Raw genomic sequence first — 18367 nt, 5'->3', positions numbered from 1 at the left:
CTCGTTTTCAAAGCTTCTCTGATGCGCACCGCGCCCTGCTGTGCTCCTCTAACCGCCCTGGTGTCTGGCTGCGCGTAATCAGCGGCCAGGCGAGTTGCCTCAACCTCCCACCCCGCCATAAAGGTCTCCCCCTTACTCTCACAGATATTGTGGAGCGCACAGCAAGTAGCAATAACAATGGGGATATTCTTTTCGCTGAGGTCTGAGCGAGTCAGTAAGCTGCGCCAGCGCGCTTTTAAACGTCCAAATGCACATTCCACCACCATTCGGCACTTGCTCAGCCTGTAGTTGAACAGGTCCTGACTCCTGTCCAGGCTGCCTGTGTACGGCTTCATGAGCCATGGCATTAAGGGGTAGGCTGGGTCCCCAAGGATCACGATAGGCATTTCAACATCCCCAATGGTCACTTTCTGGTCCGGGAAGAAAGTCCCTTCCTCCAGCTTTCGAAACAGAGCAGAGTTCCTGAAGACGCGAGCATCATGTACCTTTCCCGGCCATCCCACGTTGATGTTGATGAAACGTCCCTTGTGATCCACCAGGGCTTGCAGCAGCATTGAAAAGTACCCCTTGCGGTTTATGTAGTCGGTGGCTTGGTGCTCCGGTGACAAGATAGGGATATGGGTTCCGTCTATGGCCCCGCCACAGTTTGGGAATCCCATTTCAGCAAAACCATCCACTATTGACTGCACGTTGCCCAGAGTCACTACCCTTGCTATCACCAGGTCTTTCATTGCCCTGGCAAATTGGATCACAGCAGCCCCCACAGTAGATTTGCCCACTCCAAATTGATTCCCGACTGACCGGTAGCTGTCTGGCGTTGCAAGCTTCCACAGGGCTATCGCCACTCGCTTCTCAACTGTGAGGGCTGCTCTCATCTTGGTATCCTGGCGTTTCAGGGCAGGGGACAGCAAGTCACAAAGTTCCATGAAAGTGCCCTTACGCATGCGAAAGTTTCGCAGCCACTGGGAATCGTCCCATACCTGCAGCACGATGCGGTCCCACCAGTCTGTGCTTGTTTCCCGGGCCCAGAATCGGCGTTCCACGGCATCAACCTGCCCCAGTGACACCATGATTTCCACATTGCTGGTGCCTGTGCCTTGTGAGAGGTCTATGTCCATGTCAATTTCCTCATCACTCTCGTCGCCGCGCTGCAATCGCCTCCTCGCCTGGTCCGGGTTTCGCCTTGGCATGTCCTGGCTCTGCATATACTCCAGGACAATGCGCGTGGTGTTCATAGTGCTCATAATTGCCGCGGTGATCTGAGCGGGCTCCATGATCCCAGTGCTAGCTATGGCGCCTGGTCAGAAAAAAGGCGCGAAAGTAGTATCTGATGGACCAGGAGAAGGAGGGAGGGCGGGAGGGAGGGAGGGCCGAGTGACGACATGGCGTACAGGTACAGGAACAGGGAGAAACACAAACAACTGTCACACAGAATGGTCCCCCCAAAGATTAAAATGAAAACCCTGGGCTTAGCAGGCCATTGATTTCACGGAGGAAGGGGAAGCATATGAATACAGAACAAATCTATTTTTTACATCTTAAGGTGGCAGCCGACGGTGCAGCATGAGTGACAGCCATACCAGTACGACGATGACGGATACCAATCATAAAATACCATCATCTGCCAAAAGGCAAGGGGCTGCTGCTGTGTAGCAATGCAGCCCCACGTCTGCCAGCCCCACGTCCGCCAGCACCCAGCATCGCCCTCGGCCTCTTCTGGGTGCTTAGCAGACAATACTGGGCAATTGGCAGAAAATAGTATATTACGACTGGTAGCCATCATCATCGAAACAGTAGCATGTCTGCCCAGGTGGCCATGATTGACAGCCACACCAATACGATGACGACGGATACCAGTCATAATATACCATCGCCTGGCAAGGGGCTGGTGCAATGCAGCCCTACGGCTGCCAGCCCCATGGCTATCACTCATGCTACACCGTCTACCGCCAAAAGGCAGTTAGCAGCTGCTGCTGTGTAGCAATGCAGTCCCACGTCTGCCAGCACCCAGAGGACATATGGTGACGGTGAGCTCAGCTGAGCTGAGCGGGCTCCATGCTTGCCGTGATATGTTGTCTGCACAGGTAACCCAGGTAAAAAGGCGCGAATCTATTGTCTGCGTTGCTGTGACGAGGGGGGAGGGGCCTGACGACATGTACCCAGAACCGCCCGCGACACTGTTTTGCATCATCCGGGCATTGGAATCTCAACCCAGAATTCAAAGAAAAGGCGCGAACCGCTTCTCGGCTCTCTGAGCTGTGGCGCAAACGTAGTATCTGACGGACTAGGGGAAGGAGGGAGGGGGGCCGAGTGACGACATGGCGTACAGGCACAGGGAATTAAAATCAAGAACGGTGGCTGTGCATCAGGGAGAAACACAAACAACTGTCACACAGAATGTTCCCCCCAAAGATTAAACTGAAAACCCTGGGCTTAGCAGGCCGTTGATTTGACGGAGGGAGGGGGAAGCAAATGAATACAGAGCAAATCTATTTTTTACATCTTAAGACGACGGTGCAGCGTGACTGATAGCCCTCGGCATCTTTCTGGGTGCTTGGCAGCAAATACGGGGCGGCGTATGACGATGGTCTTCAGGCCTATTGCACAATCGGCTGCTCGGGGAAGACTCTGCTAATGTGCGATGACCCGACTTGTAATAGGACGGCTAATAGTCGTAATACACCATTTACTGCCAAAAGGCAAGCCCCACGGCTGCCAGCACCCAGATCGCCGATGAAGGCTACCAGTCTACTGCACCGTCTACCGCCAAAAGGCAGTTAGCAGCTGCTGCTGTGCAGCAATGCAGTCCCACGTCTGCCGACACCCAGAGGACATATGGTGACGGTGAGCTCAGCTGAGCGGGCTCCATGTTGTCTGCACAGGTAACTCAGGTAACCCAGGTAAAGAGGCGCGAATCTATTGTCTGCCGTTGCTGTGACGGGGGAGGGAGGGGCCTGACGACATGTACCCAGAACCGCCCGCGACACTGTTTTGCATCATCCGGGCATTGGGATCTCAACCCAGAATTCAAAGGGGCGGCGGAGACTGCGGGAACTGTGGGATAGCTGTGGGATAGCTACCCATAGTGCAATGCTCTGGAAGTCGACGCTAGCCTTGTACTGTGGACGCGGTCCGCCGACTAGAGCACCTAGAGCATTTTATTGTGTGGACACACACAATCGGCTGTATACAACCGATTTCAATAAAACCGGCTTCTATAAATTCGAACTAATTTCGTAGTGTAGACGTACCCTTATTGTCCTTACCTCTGCTGGCTATAGATTTTTCCTTGTGTTCCTTTGCTTCCCATATCAATTTTCTACAGTTCCTGGCTTCTGATTTACATTCATTACTATCTACTTCCCCTTTATTCCATTTTATATATCTATTTTGTATATCATATATATATTTCTCTAAATCAGGCCAGTTTTTAAATGAATACGGCCTTCTTTCTTGATTGTGGCTTTTTGAGCATCAAGTAAAGTGTTTTTAAACATTTCCCAATTATTATTCACATTTTCCTGTTCAAATTCTTCCTTGCAGTTGTTTTTGTTCATAATTGCTTTGAATGTTGTGAATTTTTCCCACTTAAAGCAGCAAGTATATATATTATATATATATATATATATTAATATTACTGGTTTGAACTTCACTCTGTTTGCACTTTACACATGTGAACAAGTTGTGGTCATTTATACCTAAGCTACCATTAATTTTTAGTTCTGTGATCAGTTCCTCTTTATCTGCTAAGACAAGGTCTAATAAAGAATTCCCCAATGTTGGATGCAACACTATTTGAATTAGGAAATTGTCTTCTATAATATTTTAAAATTCCAAGGATGTTTTAGTACTGGCAGCATATGTCTCTCAAAATTAAGTCCCCCATGATCATGCACCTTCTTCCCCGCCCAGCACATTATAGAGAGGTGCTTAAGAAGCCAGTTATCCTGTTCCCTATTGTGATTTGGTAATCTATACCACCAATTAATACCCCGTTTTGTGCTTTATCTATTAGGACATTGATCCATAAGATCATTTTCTTCCAAGTTGTCAGTGACTCAGAAACAGGTAATGCCCTTTTTGACATAGACTGACACTCCCCTACCCCTTTTTCCCCACTTAATCCTTCCTATATGTTATAACCATTGATTTTAACATTCCAGTCACGTAACTCATCCCACCATGTTTCAGTAATACCAACTAGATCAAATTTATGCTTACAAATGAGCAATTCCAATTCCTCTTGTTTGTTAACAAGGCTCTTAGCATTAGTGTATAAGCAATTAAAGAATTTCTTCTCTTCATGTCCTTTGGTTCCTTGATTAATTTTGTTCTCAACATCTTGATTTTTGTGCTGAATGCTCATTTCTTCTCTCTTTTTACCCTCCCCTTTCGTTATTACTTTAACATCTCCTGACTATGCTAGCCAGTATGTCCCCAAGAAGATTGGTCCTCCTTCTACTGAAATGGAAACCATCCAAACTATACAGCCCCTCACCCCACTGAAGGTGGACCAGTGTTCCACAAAACCAAAACCCTCAAATGCACACCACTTAAGTAATGAATGGTTCACTTTCAGAATTTTCTGCCTTCTGTCTTCCTTCACTCACGCGACAGGAAGGATCTCTGAGAAGATCCATTGGACATACTTCTTCTTCAGCATGCTTCTGAGTTCCCTGAAGTCATCTATTGTCTGAGAGATATCCTGCAATCCAGTATCATTAGAGCTGATATGAACCATCAGCAGTGGATCCTTGCCCACTGACTTCAGAAGCCTATCCAATCTTAGAGTGATGTCTTGTGTCTTAGCTCTGGGAAGACAGCACACCATCCTGTTCTCTACCTGTCCCTTGCACAATCATAGAAATCACAGAAATGAAGGGCTGGAAGGGACCTTGAGAGGTTGTCTAGTCTAGTCCCTTCCGTTGAGGCAGGACCAAGTAAACCTAGACCATCCCTGACAGGTGTTTGTCTAAACTGTTCTTAAAACCTCCAATGATGGGAATAGCACGACCTCCCTTGGAAGTCTATTCCAGTGTTTACCTATCCTTAGAGTTAGAAAGTTTTTCCTAATCTCTAATTTAAATGTCACTTGCTGAATGTTCTTCAGAGTATAGAATCCCAGCAAGAATCATCCATAGTGGTGCACAGAGACCCAGCCTACACCTTGCTCCCATAGCTCATGAAGCCGTAAACCTGACACTTTGACAGCAGCAAGGAGTACTTCAACAACACGCTCAGCACGTGCAGAATGGTACTTGAATGTGCCTTTGGCCATTTGAAAGGCCACTGACATTGCCTACTCGTAAGTTAAGGCCTCAGTGAAAAAATATCCCCACAGTCATAGTTGCCTGCTGTGCACTTCATAATATCTGCTAAGCAAAGAGGGAGACATTTCCGCTGGACTTGAGGGTGGAGGTGGAATGGCTGTCTGCTGATTTTGAGCAGCTAGATACCAGGGCTATACGAAGAGCTCAACAGGGAACTATACAGCTCAGGGAGGCTTTGAAAGGCCATTTTAACAATGAGACACAGTAATGTGTGTTGCCGTAGAGTGCTGTACCTGGCATCGTTTTTCCCCCCACCATGGTATGAGCCTTGTAATGAGTGCTCTGTGTGTGGTAATATAACATTGCAACTGCCCCCATTGCTATTATCTGTGAATGATGTCAGCCCCAGCCAGCATATGTTGTAAACTAATAAAGATGAATTGTTTCCATAAATAGACTTTTATTCCAAACCTGTGAAAACAGACATATTTATAACTGAATGAAACTTTATAAATACAGGGAAAATAACCTCTGAAGGGGAAAGAACAGTCATTTCCATTTCACAAACACACATACACCAACCGTGTCTCTTACAGGTCAGTGTATGTGCAGCTGTGATTGTCTGTATTCTCCCGCAGGGTGGAGTGGTAGGGGTATTGCACTGGCCCCGGATACCACGTAGTAAAGGAAGGGGTGTGCAGGGAGGTCTAGAATGCAGTTCTCTGTGGGCTGTGGGGGGAGGTGAGAATGGATCTGTTGAGCCTGAAGGTCAGTCAGAGACTGCACTGTGTCTGTTTGCTCCCTGAGAAGTGTTATCATCTCTTGCTGCCTGTTTCTCCTGTCCTCACTATCTCTGTCCATTGTGTACTCGAGCATCATCCTCCAAGCCCTCTGCTCAGTATCCAAAGCACCGAGGCTCGCAGGATCTCCTGGAACATGTCTTCCCTTGTCCTCTTCTTTCTCCTGTTCTGGCTGAGCCGCTCCGCTGGTGTGGATGGAGAGACCCTCAAGGCCACTTTTGCAGCTGCGAAAGAAATAGTGGAGAGAAGAACTATTGTGAGTGCATTCACGCCGCTTGATCACACAAGTTACAAGCACTACATTCTCACTTCTGCTTGGGATTCATAGAGCATGGCGGCTTTCCCAGCCATAGTAACAACGGCCCGGGGGCGACGGGGTGAGCTGGCAGAATACATGGGGGGAACTCATGGGCATGAGTATGTGCAGATAGGGCAATTGAACCGAATATTGGCAGCGTTTTCCACAGTCAGTGGTGATGTTAGCTGATATCTCACTCCGGAGGGTAACAGAGGCTGAAAGGGAACAGCTCCTGCACATATCTGGCTGCAGACCGGGTCTGTATGGTGCTATCCTGTGTACTGCAGTGGTGCCTGCTGAAGTAATTCCTAAGTGGTGTGGGAAAATGTCCGACTGCAGTGGAAGAAACAAGGCAGCTCTCCCCAGAAACTTTCAGCAGAGATTGCAGACTACCTCCATGAAAGCTTCCTCAAGATCTCTATGGAGGATTCACGGGACACCCCAGTGCACATAAACAAACTGTTCTGCAGGGCTCCCTCTGCTGAACTGTTGAGAAGCAGATAGCAACTCTACCTCTATTGGTTATTCACTATCTCTTGAAGCGTGACTAAAAAAGAGTAAATGAACAGATGTGTCCCTGCAATGTCAAAGCAAACCACATACTTACCAGAGGTTCCTTCCCCTGCATCAGTCTTGCCAGCACTGGACTTCTGGGACTCGCTCAACTGCTCAGGAGTCAAAAGGGGTCCTGGCTCACAGCATCACTGGATCCCCTGGTTGCCTGTCCCCCATTCTCCTTCTCTTGTTCCTTGTCCAACACCTGGTTCTCAGGGTTAACTGTGGTGGCCTGTGACTCCAGCTCCCCTGAAGTATCCACGGGACCCTGGGGTGGGGGGGTTGCCCCCAAGAATGACATGCAGATCCTTGGAGAAGTGGCATGTCTGCAGCTACGCATCAGAGTGGCCATTCGCCTCTTTTGCCTTCTGGTATGCCTGCCACAGCTCCTTGACTTTCACACAGCACTGATGCGTGTCCCTCTTGTAGCCCTTCTCCCACCTGCTCTGAGTGATCCACTCGTAGATGACAAAGTTTCTACACCTGGATCAGAGCTGTGTCTGCACAGCCTCTTCTCCCCAGAGACCCAGGCGATCCACCACCTCCTGTGTACGCCAGGCAGGAGTGTTTTGCTGTGTGGAGCCAGCAGGGTCAGCTGGGCAGATGCTATATGAGCTCTTCACAAGCAAACAGGAATGGAATTTCAAAAATTTGTCGGCCTTTAAAAGGGCAGAGGCATGTACCTGTGTACCTGGCTGCTGGGCAGCAGAGTTCAAAATGCTGACCAGAGTGGTCATGGTGTGGCATTGTGGGAAACCTAGTGAAGGCCACTAACATCGACGCAAGTAATGCAGTGTCTGCATTGACACTGTGTCGCCCAACTATGTTGACCCATGTGCTGTGCTTCTCATGGAGGTGGAGTTATTAAGTCGGCATAACGGGCGAGTTACATCGGTGGGAGCGACATTCTAGTGTAGATGCTTACACAGTTAGGTTGATGTAAGTTGCCTTGTATCAACCTAACTCTGTAGTGTAGAGCTGGCGTGAGTTTCTCTGTCTCTTCCCACCTCTCTCTCTCTCTCTCTCTCTCTCTCTCTGTCAGCTTCTGACTCACTGCCTCTCTGAGTTTCTCTTCTCTCTGTGTCTGTCTCTTTCTCTTCTTCTCTCCCCAAATCTCATCAGTGGCCCCCCCGTTGTGATGGGGCTACTACTTCTCCAACTCCCCAGGCAGGGTACAAACATGGCCTCTCTTCTCCCTTCCACCTGCAGGGTGTTGTTTCATCCAGTCCTAAGGGAATCATTTTGCTCTTTCCACTTCAGTACTTCGCTCTTTGTGTATGTTAATCTTTGCTTGTTTTCCATTCCCAGGCTTTTATCATTTCTGCTTCAAAGTCAAAGATATGGGTTTTTGTAGAATAACAAAGGATTTTTTCCCCCTCCTAGACATAGATAAGGGGTGTCCGGGATCCGGGAGAAGATTGGTTGCTAATTACACAAAACCTGGAAAGAGGGGACAGAAGGGAGAACAGAGAATAATGAGGTTTCAGTGAGTAAATGTGAATGCAAAGGATTCTGGGTAGAAATCAGTGCCATGTAATATTTAGATAGGAAAGGGCCAGGTCAGACTGAATAACTGCAAAAAAGCATCCTGGAGACTCCCTGCAGGCAGGCCAGTATGTGATGGAAAGTTAGCAGGCTGCCTAATAGAAACCAAGGCTGGGGCTTCCATTCCAACAGCTCAGACCTCCCCCTGACAGGCACTTCCAAAAGGGTAGGAGAAAATTGCATCATTACAAGTGACTGGAGGCCACACTCTGGACATCTCTCCCTTTACCAGAGTGACATAGCCATAGTTTATGTTGACTTCTGGGCTTGGTTATAAGCCTGTCTGTTAACTCAGGCATCCACTGAGGAAGATGGGAGGAAGGTAAGACTGAGGACTGCTGAATATTAGGGGAGTTTTAGTCAAATGGCGGCTATTGTAGCCAAGGTGTGGTTAATTAATTGATCTTTTTGAATTGTAAATGCATCACATCTATACAATGGGTACATGTCCTATACATTGGAAAATAAATATATATATTATTACACTCTAGTGTGTGTGAGAGAGAGACACTGCTTTACAATGGATGGAATCAGAACTGCTCACCTATGTCTCAGAGGCCCTATACTGCTTACAACTAATGATGATTCTCCTTTAGCTCCAGTGATCACTTATAGGAGGAAGATCTGCTGCTGCTGCAAAGTTCTGAGTGGCCATGAATTGCAGCACAATGACAAGCTGTAAAAACATCATGAGACAAGAGTCATCTTACTTGTTATTGTATCCTTTTGTATTAAAAGGAAGAATGAAGAGCATTCTCTGGGTATGTCTACACTGCAATGTAAGCCTGGACTCAGATTCAGCCTCCAGCCTAACTGTCCCCCTTCTGTCCATTCAAGTGGCACTAACACAGGCCTCGGACCCAGAGTCCCAGAAGCCTGCGGGGCTGCAGGGTCTGAGCACAAGTCAAGTCTTAACCGAGGGTTCAAGCTCTATTGCTTTGCAGTGCGGAATAGCCTCGCTTGACTAAGATCCTGGACCTGGGAGTCCACCAAAAAGTATCCCACAATTCCGTGGGCCAACTTCCTTTGTCCTCTCTATCCCAAGAATCTTGAATCTACTCTATTGAAAACAGAGGCAACCACCCTTGGTGTACTGCAGCAACTCAGGTGAGTTAGCGTTAACCCTTCCATTGTCTTCTGACCACCGAGCTGCAAACACACCATCAGAGAGCCTTCAGGGTTTGCAATGAAGACTGAACAGAACAAACTTTTTGCAAAGCACGCTGCTTTGTGGTCATGGGAACACAGCCTGATTTTGGTAAATCTCTGATGCAAGGCCAGCAAACCTGTGGACTTAAGTAAGAGTACCAGGAATGACTATGCTTATTAGCAAATAACAAAGAGCTGGCAGCTTTGCAAATTTACCCAACCGGTGCCCAGTGCAAGGGAGTGGCTTAAATGGCTCAAGAGCGAGTACCAGAAACCCAGGGAACAGAACCACACCTCGGGCAACTCACCAAAATCCTGTGTGTTATGAGAAGTCTGGTTGCTGGGCACTGCGCTGAGCATGGAGCCAACAGTGGTGCATGATGACCTGGTCAGCCAGGATGGGGCCCCACTGTCTTCAGAATCCACCATAGGCACTGATGGGAACCTGCAGCCGTCTCCAAGTGGGGACAATGAAGTCACTCTGTTGCTGAGACCTGTTCCAGAGCAGACTTTGGAGCAGGATCAGCAGCAGCACATTCTGGGTCTGTACTCATACGGGCTGATGCACTCCCCAAGGAGCAGCCCGCGGCAGAGCCTGCAGCAGACACACATGGGACCGAAGCTGTTCCTAAGCCCCAGGAAGTTTCTGGCTCCATTTTAATGTTTATTAATACAGTAATGTGGCCAATGCAAAAGTTATGAGAACCCCAGCTAGCAGCCTGTATCTGCTAGTGGCGGATTACATGCCAGCGGTATGGCTCTTCCACCCAACCACCGCCACCACCTGGAGTTCAAAACGGCGACCAGGACATGGAAACAGCAAAGAACAACTTTAAAGTGTATTTTTACTAGAAAGGCACAGATTTTTGCTAGGCCATTCCTATTTCTTAAAAACAATAACCTTACATTGCCATGCCTGTAAGTACGCCACTCTGTAACCATTCTACAGTCTATCGAGGTGCCTGGAAACAGTGAACTCTATGAGTGTTTGGGGAAATGTGTTCCATTCACAAATCTAGTCCATTTTAGTCAGTGCAATCCATAGATGACAAAATAATTTGTCCCAAATATGACTGCAGTTTGAAATTTTCTTAGGGTGGGGAAGAGGGAGGGGAAATGTGCTGGGGGTGGGGAGGAGGAAGGCTGTGAATTTCTGCGTGTTTGCATGCTGTCATAACAGGGTATGCCATGCGGAATCTAACACAGCATCCTGTTGATTCCCTCATGAATTCTGACCCAATCCTGGGTGCTGATAGCTGCAAACTTTTCCTGAAGCAGGAACATATTTCAGGGAAGGGCGTATTTTCCAGGGCCACCTCGGTAGCTGACCAGCCCACTCCACTCATAGATTTGTTGTTCTAAGTGATTAACCAGAATGTGTCTAGGGAGCTTCAGAGGTCTGAAGCATCCTTCTCACAATATATTGAAGTTCAGTTTGTAAAAGTATCATTTTATGTCCTTGAAATTCCATGAGGATTTTCTCTGTGTTCCTGCAGTGAGCTATTTGAGACAATTAACCCCCCCCCCCTCCAAAGTCTTGTTCTGTTCCAGGCCCCTCAACCTCTGCAGGCTGCAGTACCTGCACAGCTCACCCACACTGCAGCAGAAGCCTGGCTCAATGGACCTTCACAGAAGCGTTTCCATGATAAACTTCTGGTTGAAGTTCTGGAGAGGGCCAACAAGCAGGTCTGCTACCAAAGACAGATGGCCTTACAGGTAGAGGAAAGGCATGCCGCATGGCAAGAGGAAAGGCTCAGGCTGGCTGCACAGCTTGAGGGAGCTGGTACTTGCTTTGTAGATTCTGGAACAGGAAAGGTGGCTAAGGGAGGAGGACAGAGCTCAGCAGAAAGTGCAGTTTGAGTGGCTCAGGTCACTAGTGACTGCGGCTCCTGCTGCATTACCCACACCACAGGCCTGAGTACCCTGCGTACTACCCTGTGCTGCAGTCCGGAAGTAGATTGGAAGACTCTATGGCTGCATGGCACATGCAATCAGGCCCCATGAGTGGATGGCAGGGCAATCTTACCCCATGCAGCCCTCCATATTGACCCCCTCCCCTGTGGATGTCTCCATCTCCCTCCTACAGTGTCACATGCATGGTGAATGGGAAAAGAAGGGAAAGGAGAACTGGTGGCCTGGGGACATGCCATGGTAGGGAATTTCTGTCTTGTACATGGTTTCACTGTGTGCACTTGTTCATGCACTTTGTTTTTTGTTTTGTTTTGTTTCTGTAAAGGTCTGTTGTTACTTGTGTTTTGGCATGGTAAGGGCAGCTGGCCTACCTGGGAATGGGTGAATGTAGTACAGCACTTTTCTAATACATGTTTATAAAGTTTATTTCATCAAGAAAGTTTATTTCTATCACAGCTTCACATCATATGAATAGGATGTGTCTTCAAGATAACAAAGGTAAACACATGATCAGGGACAATTAGGAATTAGTATGCAAAGACTATCCCTCAATATATAGCAATTCATACTTCAATCACTTCCTTACATCAATCCATACTGTGAATAACCCCCCTTTCCCATTTCATAGGTGGTCATGTCATTCATAAGTACATTGCATGGCACTAAAATCCCACCCCCCTCCCCAAGCACCATATCCTCCCCACAGTCAATGAGCCCTACTCCCCCACCCCCCAATACAAGCACATTCCTAAAGGTACTAATCACCTTCTTCCATTAGATCAGTGGTTCCTAACCTTTCCAGCAGCCTGCACCCCTTTGGTTCTCAAAATATGTTCTCACACTCCTTAAACCTAAAAAATGATTAGACCATGTAAGCTAGGGTTACCATATTTCAGCAAGCAAAAAAGAGGACGGGAGGAGCCCCGCCCCCGTCCTGCCCTGGCCCCGCCCCATCCTGCCCTGGCCCCGCCCCTGCCCCTCTCACTTCCCCCCCTCAGAACCCCCAACCCACCCCTCGCTCCTTGTCCCCTGACTGCCTCCTCCTGGGACCCCTGCCCCTAACTGCCCCCCAGGACTCCACCCCCTACCTAAGCCTCCCTGCCTCTTGTCCCCTGACTGCCCCCTCCTAAGACCCCCCCCACAAATGCCCCCCAGGACCGTACCCCCTACCTGTACCCTGACTGCCCCAACCCTTATCCACACCCCCACCCCCAGACAGACCCCTGGGACTCCCACGCCCCATCCAACCACTCTCCACCCCCTGACAGCCCCCCCCGAACTCCCAACCCATCTAAACCCCTCTGCTCCCTGTCCCCTGACTGCTCCGATCCCTCTCCCCACTCCTGCCCCCTGACAGCCCCCCCCCAGAGCTCTCAATCCCCCCCGCCGCTCCTTGTCCCCTGACTGCCCCTCCTGGGACCCCTGCTTCTAACTGCCCTCCAGAACCCGACCCCCTACCTAAGCCTCCCTGTTCCTTGTCCCCTAACTGCCCCCTCCTAAGACCCCCCCCCAATGCCCCCCAGGACCCTACCCCCTACCTGTACCCTGACTGCCCAAAACCTTATCCACACCCCCAGAAAGCCCCCCCCGAACTCCCGACCCCCCCCCCGGTCTCTTGACTGCCCCCTCCAGAACCTCCCTGCCCCTTCTCCGACCCCCTGGCCCCCTTGTTGTTGGCCTTTCTTCGCCTAATGTCTCGGTGAGCCGTTCGTCCCGGCAGGCTGGGGAGCAGCGGGGGAGGAGCTCCAACCTGCCAGAGACGATCTGTGAATGCAGGGAGTGATCTCTGCTGCAGGGAGGAGGAGGGAGAAGTGGAGGAGGGATCTCTCTGGCTGTCGGAGCCCCATGTAAGTGGCACCATCCGGCCGGCCGGCTCGCTTTGCATGGGGGGGGGGGGGAAGTCTGGACATTTACAAATTCCCCCCGGACGCTATTTTTAGCGCAAAAAGCCGGACATGTCTGGGGGAATCCGGGGGAATGGTAACCCTAATGTAAGCCCAAAACATGGGAGCACAAAGCATCCCAGATTTGTTGCCCAGGTGCATCCAGCTGCGGAAGGTGCACTTTCTAGCTGAGTGTACCAATTCAGCAGCCCCTGCCTGTCGTAGGTCCATTCAGTGGGAAGAGGCTCACTTCAGGCCTCACAAAGATTGTGAAGAGCACAGCATGCAGACAGCACTGGTGACATTGGCTGGCACCCAAAGGAGTCTGTAAACATCTCAAGTGGGATTTCAGTGTGCCAAAAGCACATTCAGCCACCATTCTGCACTTGCTGAAAGTGTAATGAACCTTCTTTTGCCAGGGCCTCTGAGATCAGGATATGGTTTCATAAGTCAAAGCAAAAGGAGGTATGCAGGTCCCCCAGAATAATGGTGGGGACAGTAAATCCATTTATGATAATATCAGTTGGTGGGAATAGTGTCCCAGGCTCTCCATGAATGTAGACTCCTGATCATGAACGTTCCCAGTGCAACCCATGCTGATGTTCATAAATCGCCCTCTGTGGCCCACAAGGGCCTGCATAACAATTGAGTAGTATCCTCTGCAGTTTATGTGCTTCTTGAGGAGGGCAAACTATGGGCACATGAGTCCCATTAATGGCCCAGGCCACTTTGGGGTAAAGCACACACCTGATTGCCTCAGAAATCACTGCAACCACTTTACCCACAGTTGACTTTCCAACATCAAACTGGTTTGCAAGAGACCTGTAGCGGTCTGGGGCAGCTTCAGCTACAGCAACCTGCTTCTGGACCGGCCTCATGCATGTGTCTTTATGCTGGAGGGTCAGGACAAGCTGCTCTCAAAGCTCCAGAAATGGAGCTTTCTTCTTGCAGAAGTTCTGGAACCACTGCTCGTCATCCCAGATCTGCATAATGATGTGATCCTACCCATCTGTGCTTGTGGCTCTGCTCCAGGAGTTCCAGTCTACATAAGGGGCATCAGAAGCTGTACTGAGCATACTGAGAAGCATCAGCCAGTTCATTTGCCATGCATGGGTACTCCTCCTCCTGCTGCTCCATCAAAAGCTCTGTCTGATTGATGCCTTTGGTAGCTCAGAATATGTCTCTGAAATGTCCACCAGCATGTCACGGAAGGTCTGCCCATTTCCTGACACAGGACTGAAAGTGCGAGCTAGAGAAGGTCTTCAAAAAGTGCCTCATCCATGTTGCTGGCTCCATTACATGGGAGTGCACTGACCAAAATGACTCCTTGGCAGGCTGTATTGGCGGGCTGTTCAAACTTCCTGTAATGTGCAGGGTGGACAGTCAAGGTTTCCTACAGTGCACCACAGTCAAAGGGTTAGAGCGGCTACATTTGATGTGGGCGCTAGGGAGTTGGATATGGTTGGTTTGACTCAGCTCTGTATGCTGCAGTGTGTCTGCCAGAACCACAAGTTCAAACCTGGATTAACAATCAGTGCAGATACTCAAGCCCTGGGTTCTCTAACCCAGGGTCAGCTGACTCAAATCCCACTAACCCTAGGTTTGCAGTGTAGACATACCCTCTGTTTGACAGGCAGAGGAGGTTTTTGGCCTGCTCCCCAAGCACACACAGTATTATAAAATTCCCCATAGCTTTACCGTTGGCATTGTAATAAACAAGGCTCTGTGCTATTGTCTGGCTATAAGGAAATTCTTATTGTGTTATGATGGAATAGTTTTGAAGTATGACATATATATAAGTTGTATGCTTCTAAAATGTAAAGTTATTGAAGTATCTGAAATTCCTTTCCCTGTACTGTATAATTATCATTAGAATTCATTTTTTTTCTGAGGTTCCAGTGCCCAAACCTTTCTTTTCACTCCCAGTAAAACCTTTTATGTGTTTCCACTTCACCTACCTACATAGTTTTGCTTGTATATATTAATCCTGACCAGCCCTTTGAATTCTAGTCCTATATTTTCACAATTCTGCCATTGCATCAGCTGCTATTGCATGACTGTTCGCCTCCCCAGCTCTGCCAATGTCCCTCAGTCCTGCCCTGCAGCCCCCCGGCTATTCCAGTCCTGGGTTCCCCACCCAGCTCTGCCCACGCCCATCACTCCTGCTCCCTGGACAAGGCTGAAGTTGGTCCTTTATTCCCAGTTCTTGATTCAAAGATCAAATTTTAAAAACATTCATCAGTGTAAGAATATTTTTGTAGATATTCCACCATAAAATGTGATAGAATTTTATAACTATTTATTAATAATCAATTATTGAATAATGTGTTGAATAATTATTTAAATAAGGAACCGGATTAAACTGATTGTAACTGACAAAATATGTCTTGGGTTGACCCTAGAGACAAGTCCCTGCAACCATTACACTGTACTGAAGTAGCTGGGGCACGGAATTCTGTGATGCAAAGCTTTAGTCTTGAACAACGTGCTGCCTCGTGTTACATCCCCACCCTACTTCCAATTTGTAAATGCCACTTGAATAAAGGAACTGGGTTTTGACTGGCAATACGTGGCAACAGGGCCATCCCTAGCCATTTTGGTGCCCTAGACAGCCCCCCCCCATGGGGGGGCTGGCTCCAGGCCTCCTTGGGGGGGAGGGCTGGCCCCAGGCCTCTGCGGGGGAGCAGGAGCAGGCTTGGGGGGCACGGGGGAACCGCCCCCCAAGCACGAGCCGGCGGAACGGGTTGAGGCCAGATCGCTCCACTTCCTGCCATCCGGCGAGTGCAGGGCAGGTCCGACCCCGCACTCATGGGGCAGCAGGAAGTGAAGTGACCTGGCCCCAGCCCACTCTGCTCTGCTCCCCTGGCTCCCAGCTTTGGGACTTGGGCAGAGGGGGAACCACTCCCCAGCACTCACTGGTGGCAGGCTGGGGTTGGGTCACTCCACTTACCACTGCCCAGTGAGTGCAGGGCAGGCCCAACCCCTCCTGCAGTCTCAGGGGAAGGGGTGGAGTAGAGGTGGGGCAGGGGCAGGAAAAGGCAGGGCGGGGGCAGAGGCAGCTTTCCTGGGTGGCTCAGCCAGCCAGGGAATCAGGCTACCCACTGGAGCAGCATGCAGCTGCGTAGGGCACCAGGAAATTTGGGCAATTTGGTGCCCCAAGTTTCCTGGTGCCCTACGCAGCTGCGTACTTTGTGTATGGGTAAGGACGCCCCTGTGTGGCAATATATGTCTCAGGTCTCCCCAAGTAACATGTCTCTGTGACTGTGACTTTTCTGAAGTAGCATGGCCATGGAACTCTATGAGCCAAAGTTTTATTCCAGAGCAGTATACTGTGACATGTCATGCGCCCAGCTCACTTCCCTTTAGTGCATGACTAATGAATAAGGAACCGGATTAAACTGGCTGTAAGCAGGGGTGTGCGCAAAGGCAGGAGGGAGCAGCCCCCGCAATGGGAGCACAGAACTGCTCCAGGGCTGGGGTGGGGAGAGCGAGCTCCTCTGGCCCCTGGCTGGGGTGGGAAATTACAGCTTCTCCGGCCATGGGGAGAGGGAGGAGCGCCCTGGGGACCCAGCTCCTCTGGCTACCGCTCCTCCAGCTGTGGCGGGGTGGGGGAGCCAGCTCCTCTGCCATGGGGGGTGGGGAAGGAAGAGCCATCTCCTCCAGCTGAGGGGGGCACAGAAAGTGCCCCTCAAAAAGGGGCCAAATTTTTATTCCTGTGCACGCCCCTGGCTGTAAGTGACAATATGTGTCTCGGGTCACCCCAAGTGACACATGCCTGTGTCAAATCTTCTGATCTGAAGAAGCTGGCATATGGCACTCCCTGACTCAAAGGTTTATTTCTGAGAAATACGCTGCCACGTGTCATGCCCCCACCCTACCTTTTCCAAAATCTCCTTGAAAAAGAAACTGGGTTTAGAGTGGCTTCATGTGACACATCCATGAAACCACTAGACTGTTCTTACGTAGCTGAGACATGTTACTCCTCAACTTGAAGCTTTATTTCTGCACAACATGAGAAGCAGATTTACCATGAAAGAAACTGTGCGATGGCACGGGGCCCCCAACGACAGGGGGCCCCCCAAAATGCAGGACAAATATCTGACAACCTGTCCCTGAGTCCCGGCCAGCGGCGCAGCAGGGCTTAGGCAGGTAGGCTGCCTGCATGCCGTGGCCGGTGGCTCCACGCCCAGGTAGAAGCATCAAAACATTATCAGAGGCTCAGTAAGTCAACCCTGGAAGACCCTGTCTCTGGAGGACTAGAACAGAAAGCTACAGGGGACATATCTGATGGGCATCCTTGCTGTATGAAACAAGCAGCTATGAAGAGGGATCTCCAGCCATCCTAAGAAAGCAAGCAATCCTAATCAGCAACTGCATATTAAGAAGAGAAGACAGAGAATTTAGCAAAAGACACAAGGGCAACAGGACAGCATACTGTCTCCCTCTAGCAAAAATACAAGCTGTCACTGGGACGGGTTCCCCCCAGGGTGCCATTTGGAACTGGGTTACCACTGAGCCCACCTCACCCACCAGCCTGGGCTATCTATACACTGTACCGCTGAGGCAACCATCCCAGCCCTCCCTCAGGCTTCAGACTGCACTTTACCAGCACACATACAGCTAGGGACACACCCCACTGCAGCTTTACACACAGATGCTGAGATCAGCTCTGCATAGGAAGGCTCAGCTAAGGAATTGCCCAGTACTCAAGTGAACCCCCCCCCCCGCCCCCGAGGGTAAACCCAAAATTATACCATCTTGCGCTGCACAGAGAACTGTACAGTGTAAGCTCATAAAATTCGCCCCCTCCCTCAAGGTGCAGAAAGATATGTAACTGCTTTCTGCCCCAAGTTATAATTTCCACATACTGGTTATAAACAAAACAAAATCAAGTTTATTAACTACAAAAGATAGATTTTAAGTGATTATAAGTGATAGAAACCAGATCAAAGCAGA

Source organism: Chrysemys picta, chromosome 1, assembly GCF_011386835.1.
Source record: "Chrysemys picta bellii isolate R12L10 chromosome 1, ASM1138683v2, whole genome shotgun sequence".
NCBI lineage: Eukaryota > Metazoa > Chordata > Testudines > Emydidae > Chrysemys > Chrysemys picta.
This window is presented reverse-complemented; position numbering follows the sequence as displayed.